This window comes from Triturus cristatus, chromosome 2_2 (genome assembly GCF_964204655.1).
Source record: "Triturus cristatus chromosome 2_2, aTriCri1.1, whole genome shotgun sequence".
NCBI classification, from domain to species: domain Eukaryota; kingdom Metazoa; phylum Chordata; class Amphibia; order Caudata; family Salamandridae; genus Triturus; species Triturus cristatus.
The window spans coordinates 1,237,284,209-1,237,299,845 of record NC_140582.1 but is presented as its reverse complement, the minus strand read 5'-3'; positions in this window follow the sequence as shown (position 1 = coordinate 1,237,299,845).

The following is a 15,637-nucleotide window of genomic DNA, read 5'->3' as shown; positions in this document are numbered from 1 at the left end:
TCCCACCATTCGCACCCTTGACCTCCTGATGGTATCACGATCTGCCCCACTGCTAGCCCCGCAACAGTTTTCTGCCGAGGGTTTAGTGAAAGGGCAAAAAGTGCAAACTAAAGAAAGTAAACTGGGGTCTGAGGCCTTAGTTATGGGCTGGCTAGCTCGGTAAGAGGCGCTATTTATCACACCCATTAAATACTGATTACCGGGGTGGGAATTTAATGGGTCCGATAGCGAGCACCTAATACCAGATTTCCTCATTGCATTGGGAAATAATGAGCATTTTGCTGCTTTCCACACCAAAAATCATCTACATCTGCTAGTTAACTGACCTTATCACCTGGTAAATATCAGCAGGACTGACCTGCTAATATATTTAGTAAAAACTCAGAGGGTGCAGACAATTCGTACCGACGGTAAACGTTTTCACGTGTCACAATTAACCACGGCACTGCTAATCCAGGGTATGTGTCCTGTTTTCCTCTATTGCTGGAGCTCCTTAATGGCTAATGAGACTCTGGTAGTAAAGGGATAGCAAAGGGCAAGCGAGGGATATCAGCTGCTGCTCTTTGTTAACCCTTCTGTCATCCCTGCCCCAGATCCCTTTAGCGGACCCCACTGCACCGAGCTGCTATGCCAGCAGGTCCTTCCGGATCTGAGAGCTTCCTTTCTGTGATGCTCTCCAACATCAGCTACCACCCTCTTCTGTTTTTAGAAACTAGTTTGTCCCGCCTCCTGTTTCATCCTCCCGTTTGCAAGCATATATTTCTAAATCAGACTACTTGAACTAGTGTGTAGCAGTTGTATAGCTCTTCAATTTCTGGCTGCACAACACCCAGGAAAATGTGCTGCATGGCTAAACACTTATGAGGTCCCAAAGGCGAGACGTATTGTCTATGCCAATGCTTGTTAATATATTGTATTTGTTTTTAAATTTTATTTTTAGGCTATTATAATTGTAGGAGCAGGATGTTGAGTTTGATAAGAGGATGATAAGTAGTATAAACTTTTACATTTTAAAGTTCTTTGTGTTAAAAATTGCTATTGTGTTACATAGTTTTTAATACATTTTTTAAATAAATTTAAATAATGTTTGCAAAATGACATATAACTGATATTTTTATTTGTAATATTTAAAAAAATGAAAAATAAATGTTGCTTTACTAATGAGATATTGCTTACATTTCTAATGATCTTGGTTTATAATTGGATCACATCTTTTACTTTACAATTCAAACATTTGTTTTATATAATTTAAAGTTTATAATTTAATACATTTTAATAACTGTATCACTTTATATTTAAGGGCTTTTACATTTTTTAGAGAAGAAGTTTTACATTGATGTTATTTCATTTTTTAAATTATGATTTTTAAAGTTTTAATTTCATAGCCATTAATTACATATTTTAAATACATAATTGGTATTATTTAAACATTATATTAATTTTTAATTTCAATCTTTAATTTTGTGTGTTTTGTTGTGATAATTAGAATGTATTGTATTTTTTTTTACTGTAATGTATATTATACATTTGTAGTATTAATTCATGTTCAGTTTGAAAGTATAGAATTTTCCTTCATCTTTGTAGGTTTGGAGTGGGAGTAATAAATTGTGCCCCTTCAAAGCTTAACACTTTCCTGAGTGTGGTTACTTTTGGAGTGGGAATGAAAAATTGTAACCCTCCCACCCTCACTTTTTAAAGTACTACACTTTTCCAAATGTGCTAACTTAGAATAGGAGATTGTATCTTCCCAAAGACCATCATTTTCCACACTGTGTTGGAGTGGGAAATCCGCACCCACCCCCAAAGTTCTACACTTTTCCCAATGTGGTGAATTTTAGAGTTAGAGTAGTAAATTGTATCTTCCTAAGTCCAAGATTTTCAACAATGTGGTTAAGTTTGGAGAGGAGATAGTTAATCTGAGTCCTCCGAAGTTCAACAATTTCTCCAATGTGGTTTGGTTTGAAGTGGGAGTAGTAAATCTTAACCCCTTAAAGTCCAAGATTTTTCCCAATGTGATTACGTTTGTAGTAGGAATAACAAATCTGAATTTCCCAAAGTCCAACACTTTCCTCAATGTGGCTAGGCTCAGAGTAGGAATAGTAGATCTGAACCTCTCAAAATTCAACAGCTTTTCCAATGTAGTTAAGTTTGGAGTGGTAATAGCAAATTGGAACAGCTCCAAAGTCCAACACCTTCTCCAATGTGGTTAAGTTTGGCATGGGAATAGTTAAATCTTAAATCCCGAGATCCAATGCTTTCCCGATGCGGTTAAGGTCGGACTCACGATAGTATATCTGACCGTATCATAGTCCAACATTTTCCATAATGTGGCTACGTTTGCAGTGTTATAAAAATCTTTTAAACTTCTCTTTTAGTACATACCACTTCGTAAATTCAGAATATTGGTTATTATGAGTACTATTTAGTTGCATTGTACATACATTTCTATTTTTAGTTATATGCGTTTTTAAACATGTTGTACAGTAATTTTTAACAAACATGTCAATTTTTACATTACATATATTTTTTAAAGTGTTTCCATTTAAAAAGTACTGAAAATTGGTACAATCTTTATTAGTATGTCTTAATATATGTTTTTACATAAAACATTGTTGTACAGTTTTCAGAAACAGCAAAGTTTAATACATTTTTTTACATGTTTTTAAATATTGTATAAGCATAAATAAATAAAAATATTTTTTTAAACTTTGAGTTTTATGAGATGGACGTTTCTTAAAAACATTTCAGCCACTTTTCTAGTTTCTTTTATTTTTGTATTCTTTCCTTGTTATTTGGGATGTTTCCTGGATCTTGTGGTCATAGTTTCCATTTTCTGGTGTCAGTTGAGATTATTTAAAACTTATTTTAGAAAGGTTTAGTGGTAGGGGGAGGTGTTTAATAATAATAATAATAATAAAGAAGCTTGTAAAGCGCATGGTGACGCCATCTCGGCGTGTCCCCGCGCTGTGGAGAAAAGTCAGAGCCAAGATAGGGTAGTTTAGGAAGAAAACAGATAGGTTTTTAAAAGTTTCCTAAATAAGGGCTCTGAATCCGCTTGCCTGATATTCATGGGAAGAGAGTTCCATTCTTTTGCAGCCATAACACGAAAGGAGCATCCGCCCATTCTGGCTTTCTTGACGCGGGGAATTTTAAGCAGACCAGTTCCCCCCGAGCGGAGAATTCTAGTAGGCTCATATGGAATAGCCAGATCTGTCATATAAGAGGGAGCTTTGTGAGAGATAATCCTATAGCAGGTTAGAAGCGCTTTAAATAGGACTCTCTTTTTTATTGGTAGCCAGTGCAGAGTAGCTAGGGCTGGCATAGAGGCTGACCTTTTCGGAAGTCTTAGGACTAGGCGTGCTGCTGTATTTTGGAGTACTTGAAGTCTCCTAAAATTTTTTTGTGAGGTTCCAAGCAAGAGCACATTGCCGTAGTCTATCCTCGAGGTCACTAAAGCATGGGTCATGATGCGCCTGGCTTCCAGGGGGAGAAGATCTAGGGTGCGGTTCAGGGTCTTCATTATCCCAAAGCATTTCCCAACCACTTTATGTACGTGGTTGTCATAAGAAAGTCTGGGATCAACCCAGATACCCAGATTCTTAGCTGCTTTACAAGGAGTAGGCAGCGGTCCCAGGCATGATGGCCACCACTCCTTGGTCCAGCTCGCCTCCCTTCCCCCAATTACCAGAACCTCCGTTTTTGAACCATTAAGCTTTAGGCAATGCTGGGTCATCCAGCCTGCCAGAGCCTGCATGCAGGTTTTAAAGTTGTTAGCATCAGTGGAGGGTGCTTGAGACAGGGAGAGCAGGAGTTGGGTATCGTCGGCATATGAAACTAATTTAATGCCGTACGATTCAACCACTTCCGCCAGCGGGGCCATATAGAGATTGAACAGGGTGGGGCTCAGGGCAGAGCCCTGAGGTACCCCCTGTTCTAGTGTTATACTATTAGAGCGATGTATGCCTCTCTGAACCTGGAAGCATCGGTTTGTAAGAAAGGCTTTAAGCCAGCCCAGCGCTTCCTGGGTGACCCCGGCTTTGTTCAGACACTGCAGCAAGATGGAATGTGCCACAGTGTCGAACGCGGCGCTAAGGTCAAGCATAATCAAAGCCATAGTCTGGCCCGCGTCCGCACCTGCACGTAAAGTTTCGGTTGCTCTCAGAAGGGCGGTTTCTGTGGAAAAACCTGCCCTGAACCCAGATTGAGAGCTGTGGAAGGCCTTATTCGACTCTCGATGGGCCATGAGTTGGTTGTTAGCTATTTTTTCGGCCACCTTCGCCAGATACGGTAGCAGCGAGATAGGCCGTAAGTTTTCAAGGGTATCCTGCCTTAGGTTGGGTTTCTTCTTTATAGGAAGCACAATGGCTTGCTTCCACTCCGTGGGGAGGAAGGCCGTAGAAAAGGAGAGTTGGAGAATATATCTAAAATGTTGCTCCAGGACTATAAGGCTAGCTGCTAAGATCTTAGGAGGCGCAGGATCACGAGGGGACCCTGACTTAATGCTTGTACAGATGTTCATTAAGGTTTTAGTGCAAGGAACAGTAAAGCGATCAAGGCATGCCATATCCTGCGTGATCTCCAGATTCTCAGTGAACGCAGCGCCCGAGGGCAGATCCTTTGAAAAATTAGCATAGATGTTAGTAATTTTGCTAGCAAAGTATCTCGCAATATCGTTACATGCTTCAACAGAGTCATTCTGGGTATTACTCTCACTAGATACTACCGAAATCTCCTTAAAGATTTTAAAGAGCTCCTTTGAGGAGTTCTCAGCCTCTCCAATGCGGGTCTTATAATACCGTGCTTTAGAGGAACGAATAAGTTTGTAATATCCTGCTTGCGCTATTTTATATTGAGATTTGGCTTTGGGGCAGAAGTTAATGCGCCATTCTCGTTCCAGTTTTTTACAGGCGGATTTTGCCACCTGAAGTTCCGAAGTAAACCACGGGGAAGGTTTTCTAGTTTGCCTGGTGATTCGTGAACTGCGGATAGGAGCAGTCTTATCTAGGGCAGTTATGACATGGTTCTTTAGGCATGAATAGGCAGCCTCACAGTCTGACCCTCCAGGAGGTTCAGCCGCAGCAAGAATGTCGATGAAAGTATCTATGTTGAAATTTTTCCACTTACGACATTGGTAAAGCTGCGTACTATCACTCCTAGTTTCAGGCTCGGACAGCCAAATTCGTAGGGGAATGACAAGATGGTCCGACCAAGGCACGGGTATTGGAGGAAGCGTTTCTACTCCATTCCAATTACCAAATATGGGGTCGATCAGATGACCTTGTTTGTGGGTAGGCTCTTGGTTCTTAAGAGTGAGCTGCAGGGAGAGTAATTCATCTTTTATATAGGAGGCGTCCTTATCTTGGACATCATCAAAATGAATGTTCATGTCGCCCAGAACCAGGAGTTTGGATTTCCTCAGGGCGAGATGTGCTGTCGCCTCTACTAGACTAGCTGTAAAATCAAATAGTCTACCTGGGGGTCGATATATAAGAATACCTGAAAGGGAATGTTGAGGTCCCAGTGAAATACTAAATGAAGCAGCTTCGCAGTGGTCAATAGTTAGGGGGAGTAGGGAGCACTCCAGTGGGGCCTTAACAGCAATAGCTATTCCACCACCCCTACCTTCCTGCCTGTCGAGCCTGGCGAGAGAGTATCTTGGAGGCAACGCCTCTATGATGTCTGGGTCAGAAAATTCGCCAAGCCAGGTCTCAGTTAGCAGCAGTATATCCAATGCCTCATCCTCAAGTAGGTTGTAGATCTGATTGCAGTGCTTACTGAGAGATCTACAGTTAAGCAGAGCGGCTTTTATCAATTTTTTTGGAGGGACTATTGTGGAGCCCATTTCAGGAGTAAAAGGGCACATGGAGCAGTTATGTAGTGATAAAGCCTGCATAGAGTGTAAGCATGGTAGAGGTGTAGTAGGGCGGAGATTCAACAAAGTATGTTGATCATACTGTATGTGGAGGCCAGGGTGTCTGGCCCCGCGCCCCGTCCGGCCGCGGACGGGCGCAGACGGGCTAGACTTTGGCTCGACTTCGGCGCGCTTCCGGCGCGCCCGCTGCACGCGTCCGCTGCGCGGTCGCTGGCCCACACACATTAATAGGCAGTAGGGGCAACTAGAGCGCTAACCTGGCCGCTCGAGCCGGAAGTGCTGGCTCCTCCTCACCCTCCGCATCAATCGCCCATAATGGACGCGGCGGACCGGGGCGGGAGTTAACAGTGAGGTGAGTATCAGGAAACAGGTATTACAAATAAAACACACAATGATTTTTAAAATGTAGCGACTTGTACAATTTTAAAATATCACGCTGTGAAGCAGCGTTAGCCTTTGAACTCACAGCTCCAAGATGACACAGCGCAAGCGGATAGAGCCTGCCACTGCCACCGGCAAGACTCTACTCCACAGCGCGACTGCGTGAGACAGAGAGTTATATACACTTCCCTAGAAATGCTACTAGAGCGCTAACCTGGCCGCTCGAGCCGGAAGTGCTGGCTCCTCCTCACCCTCCGCATCAATCGCCCATAATGGACGCGGCGGACCGGGGCGGGAGTTAACAGTGAGGTGAGTATCAGGAAACAGGTATTACAAATAAAACACACAATGATTTTTAAAATGTAGCGACTTGTACAATTTTAAAATATCACGCTGTGAAGCAGCGTTAGCCTTTGAACTCACAGCTCCAAGATGACACAGCGCAAGCGGATAGAGCCTGCCACTGCCACCGGCAAGACTCTACTCCACAGCGCGACTGCGTGAGACAGAGAGTTATATACACTTCCCTAGAAATGCTACTAGAGCGCTAACCTGGCCGCTCGAGCCGGAAGTGCTGGCTCCTCCTCACCCTCCGCATCAATCGCCCATAATGGACGCGGCGGACCGGGGCGGGAGTTAACAGTGAGGTGAGTATCAGGAAACAGGTATTACAAATAAAACACACAATGATTTTTAAAATGTAGCGACTTGTACAATTTTAAAATATCACGCTGTGAAGCAGCGTTAGCCTTTGAACTCACAGCTCCAAGATGACACAGCGCAAGCGGATAGAGCCTGCCACTGCCACCGGCAAGACTCTACTCCACAGCGCGACTGCGTGAGACAGAGAGTTATATACACTTCCCTAGAAATGCTACTAGAGCGCTAACCTGGCCGCTCGAGCCGGAAGTGCTGGCTCCTCCTCACCCTCCGCATCAATCGCCCATAATGGACGCGGCGGACCGGGGCGGGAGTTAACAGTGAGGTGAGTATCAGGAAACAGGTATTACAAATAAAACACACAATGATTTTTAAAATGTAGCGACTTGTACAATTTTAAAATATCACGCTGTGAAGCAGCGTTAGCCTTTGAACTCACAGCTCCAAGATGACACAGCGCAAGCGGATAGAGCCTGCCACTGCCACCGGCAAGACTCTACTCTATTTAGTCTAGTATTTTTAATTGGGTGTTATTTTAGTGTAGTATTTGTTAGTTTGTGCAATTGAGGTAGGCCTTATTGTGTAATGCAATGTTGAGTTGTATTTTATATGTGTGTTTTACCAGAGCTACGCACAAAGGTAAAACCCTTGTGAGTAATTTACATGTGTAAGTTTACGCTTACATTTTTGAATAACTTTACTACTTTTAGCTAATCACAAAATCCAAGTACGAAGTTACTCAAAAGTGTGGACTTACACGTCTTCAACCTAGAGGATGAAGCCATATTTATGAGTGGAAATTACAACTGCCGAAAAGAAACTGTATTAAGTCCAACACCACACAGGCAACCCCAGAGACTGCAACACCCACTCACAGAAAACAGTAGAAGTAGAGACTTAAAATAAAACCCTACAGGAAATTATATTAAGTTAAATTAAGTATTTAAAATAGTTAAAAATATATAAAATATAATTTAACATTAAAAATATATTAAAATAAAACATATGTATTATTAAATAATATATATTTTTAAAAACCTTGTTTTAATTTAAATATTAATTTAATATTACATTTAATAAAATATAATTAAACTACTTTTAATTAATTCTATGCATCATTTGACTACTTATTAAGGCATAGCAAAACAATATTTTTGACATTAGGTAGATTTACACTTCAATTTGTTTTTAATTTAATGTATTTAAATTATTTAACTATTTAATTCAAAATTAAGTGACCAATGCTGCAGCATTGTTAATTTTGTTCTACATTTAAAATAAATATACACCATAAATTTACATAAACATTTAACTTAAATATTTTTTTACAATTTTTTCATGTCTAATAAACTTTTTCCTTTGTCCTATACTTTTCCATTAGGAGGTTTCTGACCAAGTGGCACACAAAATGACAGCTGTTAAAGCAGCATGGCATCAACTATTTAGGTATTTTTAATCACATATTTGAGCAATTTCTCAAAAGCCTTATCCCCTTTTCGGTTTGCAAAACTCACATTGTACACATGCCCTACCTTTCTTATGTTCATCGCTGTTTACCGACAGAGACTATCCCAACCGATTATCCATACGCCTTTCTCCGAACAATAAGATGACGCCATGATACCAACACGTTTTATTAATATCTGGACGAATACTGTCACCGATTCACTGTTCTTATGCAAATTGCCTTTCCTATGTAATACATTTAATCTAGAACCAGGTGATCATGTGGCTGTTCCAAAAACTGAGAACTGGACTGCTTAAGCGCATCTCAGTATAAAACATGAGCGCCGTGATGTAATATGTATACATGATTATGAATGTAAGGACATGACATCATATTACTACCACACATTATGGTGGACATTGTGAGTGCCGGACTGTAACAGGACATTACTGAGGCGTTTCCGAAAAGATGGCCCGGGCCACATCCATCAACAGTCCATCCCCTTCCTCGCAGGTATTTCACGCTCTATTACCCACACCTTCCGAGCGATTTTGAAATTTAAACAAGTCCTATTTTAGGACAGATATTTTTTAAACAATGCATGTATTTAATTAAAAGTGGGCCGTCTAAGTTATTTTCATGGTTCATATTCATGGCTAAGGATCCGGTTTCCGTTTTTACTGATTTTTACAGATAAATACAGACAGAAAACCATTTATTTTCTTGTCTGCATTCACTTTTAAATGTGGATAAAAACATAAATTGGGTTGCTATTGAATGATTCTTAATACTCTCTGTTATTACTGCCGGGTAAATAGGATTGATTGCTAAGGGGGTTGCAAGATTGATACTGACATCTGCCTACTTTCATGTAAGTGCATTGATTTATCTTCTGGGGATTTTCATATCAGTGAAACCTGGCCGGCATTCAAGCATGAGGCATATTTATTGCTTAGATAAATGTGGAAATATACCAGTCTCAGCTTCATTTTTATTTCCACAAAACACAAAATAAATACGGATAAATACAGAGAAAATCAGCAGCAAAAAAAATGGATAAATACAGACGGAAATGTAAAAAATAAAAAAAATAAAAAAAACGGAAGCCCTGTTCATTGCTAAGAGTACATGATAGAGTTATGTACAGATTGGATACACCTACCACCAGCAGACACAGTCGTAATGTACTGAATACTCCATATACGCACCCAGTACATCCTAATATGTCCCAAAGGTCAAAATGCACTGTAATTGGATATATTGTAGACTTCAGGAAAAGGGTCCCGCACTATGGGCCTGATTACGAGTTTGGAAGTGCAGGAGCAGACTGCCACACAAGCGGCCCGCTCCTGCACAGCCAAACCAGTGTGCGCACCGTCCGCGAGATTATGAGTTTCCTCGTGTCTGGCAGACTTTCTGGGGGATGGTCTCATGGCGGTGCCTCTAAAAATGGGCAACGCAATGGAAATGCCAAAAACAGTTCCTGCAAGGCATGGACTACGAAGTCCATGCCTTCCAGGAACTAGGGTGCATGCACACAGGGGAGCACATGTTGTGCCCCCTGCATGTATCCCCATGCACATGGCAACAGGGGGCACTGTAGGGCCCCCTTTGTTTCAGGACTGCCAGCCTTTTTATTGAGTAAAGATCTCCATGACACCGCTGACGGTCCTGAAATTCGTAATATGCATGGTGGTGCCTCAGTGTCACCACCAGCATATTACTGAACCCCTTACCACCACCAGGGAATAGTAGTTCCCTGGTGGTTGCAGTGATGCAATGGCGTTCCGACCGCCAAAGTTGTAATTCGGATGTCGGATAGCCGGTGTGGCAGTGGCTGGACTACCACCACTACACCCCCGCGAACCTGGCAGTGCTCGGACCACCAGACTCGTAATTAGACCCTTTGTGTTTAACGCATACTTAAAATGTAGTTAGGACATTAATCCATGTACTATGTTTCCTAAACTTTGTAATCATTCTGTACAACATGGAGCCAGCCAGCTCATATATTGTATCACTAGATATCTCTGCACTCACCTTAGTACGGGATGTTTGCATTACTCATGGCAGTAGGTGGTTATCAGTCTGTGCATATACTGATCTTTCTAGACTTGGTTCTTTACGTATATGTTCTATGCAATGTATGAAACACTCTATGTACAGTCGGGGGAAGTACGTCTGCACAGGGAGCACATCAGACACTGGATGCCATTTCATGTTGATATAAATATAACAAACACGATTAAAGCTCCACAAATGATGACGTTGGGGATGTGAGTCTTGTTTTGTGCCAGATCCCATCCAAAGTAGAGTGTGGGATCCGCGGATCTTGGGGTCCAGCTGATCCCATGAAGTTCAAGAGTTCTTTATTCTGGGTGTGAAGACCACTCCGAGTGGACGCAGCACCACGAACCATCACGGTCTTTCCAACTAGTTAGGAAGACGTTCCCTGATGAGCACCTGCCCCCGACTGCCTCTTTCTTACAGTCTTTACACTTGAGAGGAGCCGGAAGGATTATATTGAGTTCTCATTCCTGCACCGAGTCAGTCCCAGCCGGTCTGTGTGTGGTTTGAAAGCGGAAACACGGTATCACAAGAGTGTGGAATGAGCAGTACCTCAGCTGCACACTTACACAAAGAGAGGGGCCATCTGCCCACCCAAGTATCCTGTGCACATATCTGCCCAAGAAGCCAAGACCCTGCAGCGTCCAATGATTGGACGGAGAGCACCTGGCCCTGGTCTTGCAAGTTGACATGGAGCTGTGGCCCTCCCGAAGGAAATGCATGTTTGAACAGTTGGCTCCCTCCAAAAGTAGGTGTCCAAACTGTTTACATCCTCCTTAACCAAGGACATATTGGTACGTTCATGTCATCTCGAGACATCCTCGATGCCAGTTGCGTTTCAGGCCTGGGCTCGCCGGCGAGTAAGCTGCACACACATGGATGACACCACAACTAGGTGAAGTATGGACTACTTACCTAAGCATCAGAACCTCCAAGTCTTGGCTTGCCTAGCAGTCTGTCGGCGTGTGGTGCACTGGCCCGTTGGGTCTGTATTGGCCCTAGGTAGCCTTACTGTGCTGGGGTGCGTGTGCACGCACACCTTTGCCAAAGCCATTTTTAGAGCATGGCCAACATTTAGGACCTTACCAGGCAAGTTAACCCCTTCCTGCTTTGAGTTCAAATATGTGTTCTACCGAGAAGAATCCCACCTCCTTAGTGCACAAGTGTGGTGAGTGGTCAAGGAAAGTGCTAAAAGGGGTACTTACGTTTACAGATGTTAACCATAACAGGTCCTTCACATAACTGAGAGCAGAATCGATTATATTGGGGGCCTTTTACCCTGACTGGGAGAGACCACACAGAGTTCAGAGGGGTTCCCACGTCTGCCTCCACCCGTCGTCCAAGAACATTGACCCATGGACAGACCTCGATTAGGTAAACAGGGGCAACACCAATGATGCTGACAGGTGAAGAACGAGAGCACGCGTGGGCTAAAAGAACGCAGCTGACTGCCCACTCCCTGGGTGGAGTGATGACCAAGGTGCAGATTGTGCAAAACGCAGCAGCACGTTTACTGTTGAACGTCCCAAAATACAAATCCGTCTCTTTGACGCTTTAGGAGCTACACTGGTTGCTGGTGAAGAGACGCATCGAATTTAAGGTCCTCTGTATAGCTTTTAAAGCTATTCATGACATAGGACCTGCCTTACTTAAACAGAATCTGCAGCCTTACATTCCGGCCCGTCATCTCCGCTCAGCTTTTGCTCATAACCTGGTAGTTCCCAGGTTTAAAAGTGTTCCTGGGGTGGAAGAAGCTTCCTGGCCGGTGTGACCCGACTCTGGAACTCGCTTCCACTAAGGTTAAAAGAAGAAACTCATCTGTTGACCTTCAGAAAGGCGTTAAAAACGTGGCTGTTTAGTCTCTGATGTGGTAAAGTCTGTCCGGTATCTTTTGTCTGATGAGCTAGCGCCTTGACACCCTCAGGTGAATGTTTTGCGCTTTATAAATTTATTTTTCATTTATTTCATTTTTCACACGTGCACCAGAGGGTGAGTGAGTCCCAACCATGGGAGTTACTGCACCGAGAGGACTACGGTAAGGGACAACACGCTGCAACGCAGGCACCTGGCAGCCCGTTACATTTCCACTTTGACCTTAATTTCTTGGTTTGTCCATGTGTACTACGTACTGGCAGGTACCAGTTACCTTCCATTGGAGACAGTGAGTCGTCAGGTGTGAAGCACCTAAAATTATTAATTTTGGAGAGTAGCAAAGACTCGCTTTCTTAGAGAGATTGCTGGCTGTGGTGAGCTGACCAGCATCTTGTCAAGTCTCACCCGTAGACTGTATCAGACAAGGGGCCTGGATTGGATCTCGGTGGAAAGGTTACTCCATCACAACGGTGACCGATATCCCGTTCAGAAAAATATAAATCCCAACGGTGACCCGTCCACCAAAGTAGAAATCCAATTATATCCTACGGGATTTATATTTCGGCGGATGGGTAACCCGTCTGCAGAGATCTAAACCCGCCCTAGGTGTTGTTGATAAACATATCAATGCCAGGTCAACAAAGAGCCCCTTTCGATGTACCGCTGCGCCACCTGTTCTAGGCGAGCACGCTGTGGGCGCAGCGCAAACACCCCATGCGCGTCCCAGACGTCAGCGGCGCATCACCCGCGCAGCACAGACACAGGCTGGGAATGAGGCTGGAATTCCAATAGAAACGTCCCCCCTGGCTGTTGTCTGAATTGACTCGAGCGGAGTCCATTACTGCATTATTTATGGGGCCTGGAGAGGTCCCCGAGCTGATTAAAAAGCGTTGTTTGCGAATTAAGCGTCCCTCCCCTCGGAGCCCGACCTGCTCCCCGACAGGGGATGGCACACAGCCCGGGGCGGAGGTGTAATCGTTCATTAACCTCTGACCTGGAAGCACTTGCCTTTATTGAGTCGTGAGCCCGCTTCCTCCAGCTGGGCCCGGCTCTGAGTGACAGCTCCCCGAACGGCACTACAATGGATTAACTCGTGTTCCAGCACACAGACTTTTCAATTAGGAGCTAATAATGAACTGCGAGGCCTGCTGCTCCTGGGGGGCCTCGAGTAGGCCTCGGAGCCGCCCCTCCCGGAGCCCGGGCCGGCCTGCCTGCAGTCATCCGGCTCGAAGGCAGCAAAGGCCGCCGGTGTCCAATGGGGGCCCAGGGAGGCCTCAGGGACATCACGGCTCGGCTGAAGAATTGTATTTAATGAATATTTCGGCCTGGATAAGGGATGGGTACAGAGGAGAAAGGGCCCATAGGAAAATTGGAATAATGTTTGACATGCTAGCGTGCTTACTACAAAGGCAAGGTCTGGTGGTTTAGAAGAAAGACTAATGCGTCCACCGCAGGAGCCTCTGTTCGACCTCATGGTCCCAGGTTCAAACCCCATGGTGTCCACTCGGCGTTTCATCCTTCTGAGGTTGATACAATTAATTCCCTTGAGTTGGGTAACAATGAACATCTGTTATTCAAGCCAAGATACCCTTCTGGGTAAACGTGCAAGGCAGGAAAAGAGTCGTCCAGTAATCTCGAGTGCACCCGATCTGCCCCAGACTCCTGTCCAATCCTTGGAGCATTTCAATGCCACTGCAGATCAGGCATAGGTCAGGCAAACCTCAAATGCGCTAGAATCTGTCCATATGGAGAAGAATTCAGAGACCCCTAAAGAAATCATACCGTTAATAAAAACTCTAAAACCTGATGTGGTTTGGTAAACCCAGAATTTGGCTATAAATGCCACTTTGGGGGGTTTGATGCCGAGACAGAGAACAGAATTCTGGGCGGCCCACATCGACATGGGGGTCCACACGCCGTTCCACAGCCGTGGCAGTTCAGAACTTTCTTTTACTTTATTTCCTTCTGTCCTCACCGCCTGTCCTTCCTTGTCTGTTCCCTTTTCTTCTCCTTGTTCTTGGAGACTTTTGGAGGTTCTCACCGTATTTACCCCATCCTCTTGTACGCCACCTCCACATGTCACCGTCACCCGATCCTTGCGTTACATTCCAACACCTCTCTTCCGCTTTCTGTCTGTTTGGTCTGACCTTCCCAGGCTCTGTCACCAGGCTCCTTTTTATCCTCAGGTACCTGCCCCAGGTGTCCCAGGTGACCCCGGAGTCCCAGGTGTCCCCGATGTCCCCGGTGTCCCTGGAGTCCCAGGTGTCCTCAGTGTCCCAGGTGTCCCCGGTGTCCCAGGTGTCCACGGTGTTCCAGGTGTCCCTGGTGTCCCAGGTGTTCCCTGTGTCCCAGGTGTCCCCGGTGTTCCAGGTGTCCCAGGTGTCCACGGTGTCCCCTGTGTCCCAGGTGTCCACGGTGTCCCAGGTGTCCACGGTGTTCCTGGTATCCATAGGGAGGTTGAAATTATGCTGCAGATTTGGGTACATTATGCGGTAAGCAAAGGCAAATTATGCAGCATTATGCGGAACATTTTGGGATAGTCGTACTTCATTATTTTGATATTTTTAAACTTGTCACCACTGTCTGACCATTAATTTCAACTTATTAGTAGAAGTTTACCACCCAAACACAGCAATAAGCTACAGAAAGACGACAAATCAATCTTCACAAAGGGCCTTCTGCTGCGCTGCAACCCATGTTGGTATATTTTTAGTAACTTGTGAAGCGTTTCAGCTAGAAACAATTTTTTTTGTTAAAATGTGCTAAAATATAGAACGATACTAGGGACAGAAAGTCACCTACACATGATAGGTAGTCTTGAAAAACACCTCTTGTCCAGTGCTTAATTTGAGCCGGTGGTTTCCGGTGCTCAGCACCTGCATTTAATTGTCAACACTGGCTCTTATGACAGTCTGCCACATGGTGTCACTGTTTATCTAATCTGGAGATCAGCATAACAACAGTTGTTTAATAGTTCAATATAATGGCTAACATGTCTTCCGAGCAATTCTTATAGCTTTGGGACTGAAACAATCTAAAATGTCAGACTGTAGGAGTGTGTTGGTTAGTAGTTGTGTGGGTACTGTCATTGGCAGCGCTGGCAGGGGCAATGGGCGGTGCAAGCTGCAGTGGGCATCTGACAAGGGCCCTGGCACTTATATATTTACAAATGAAGCACTGCTCTTCTCAGCTCAAGTCAGTGGCTAAAAATGGTGAAGAAACTGAGGTGATGACAGGCTCACCTGGACAAAACTGATCCTGGTGGAGGAGCCTTTTCTCCACCAACGGCAGTGCACATAAACAAGGAAGTTCCAAGATATGCACCAACAGCCGCTTGT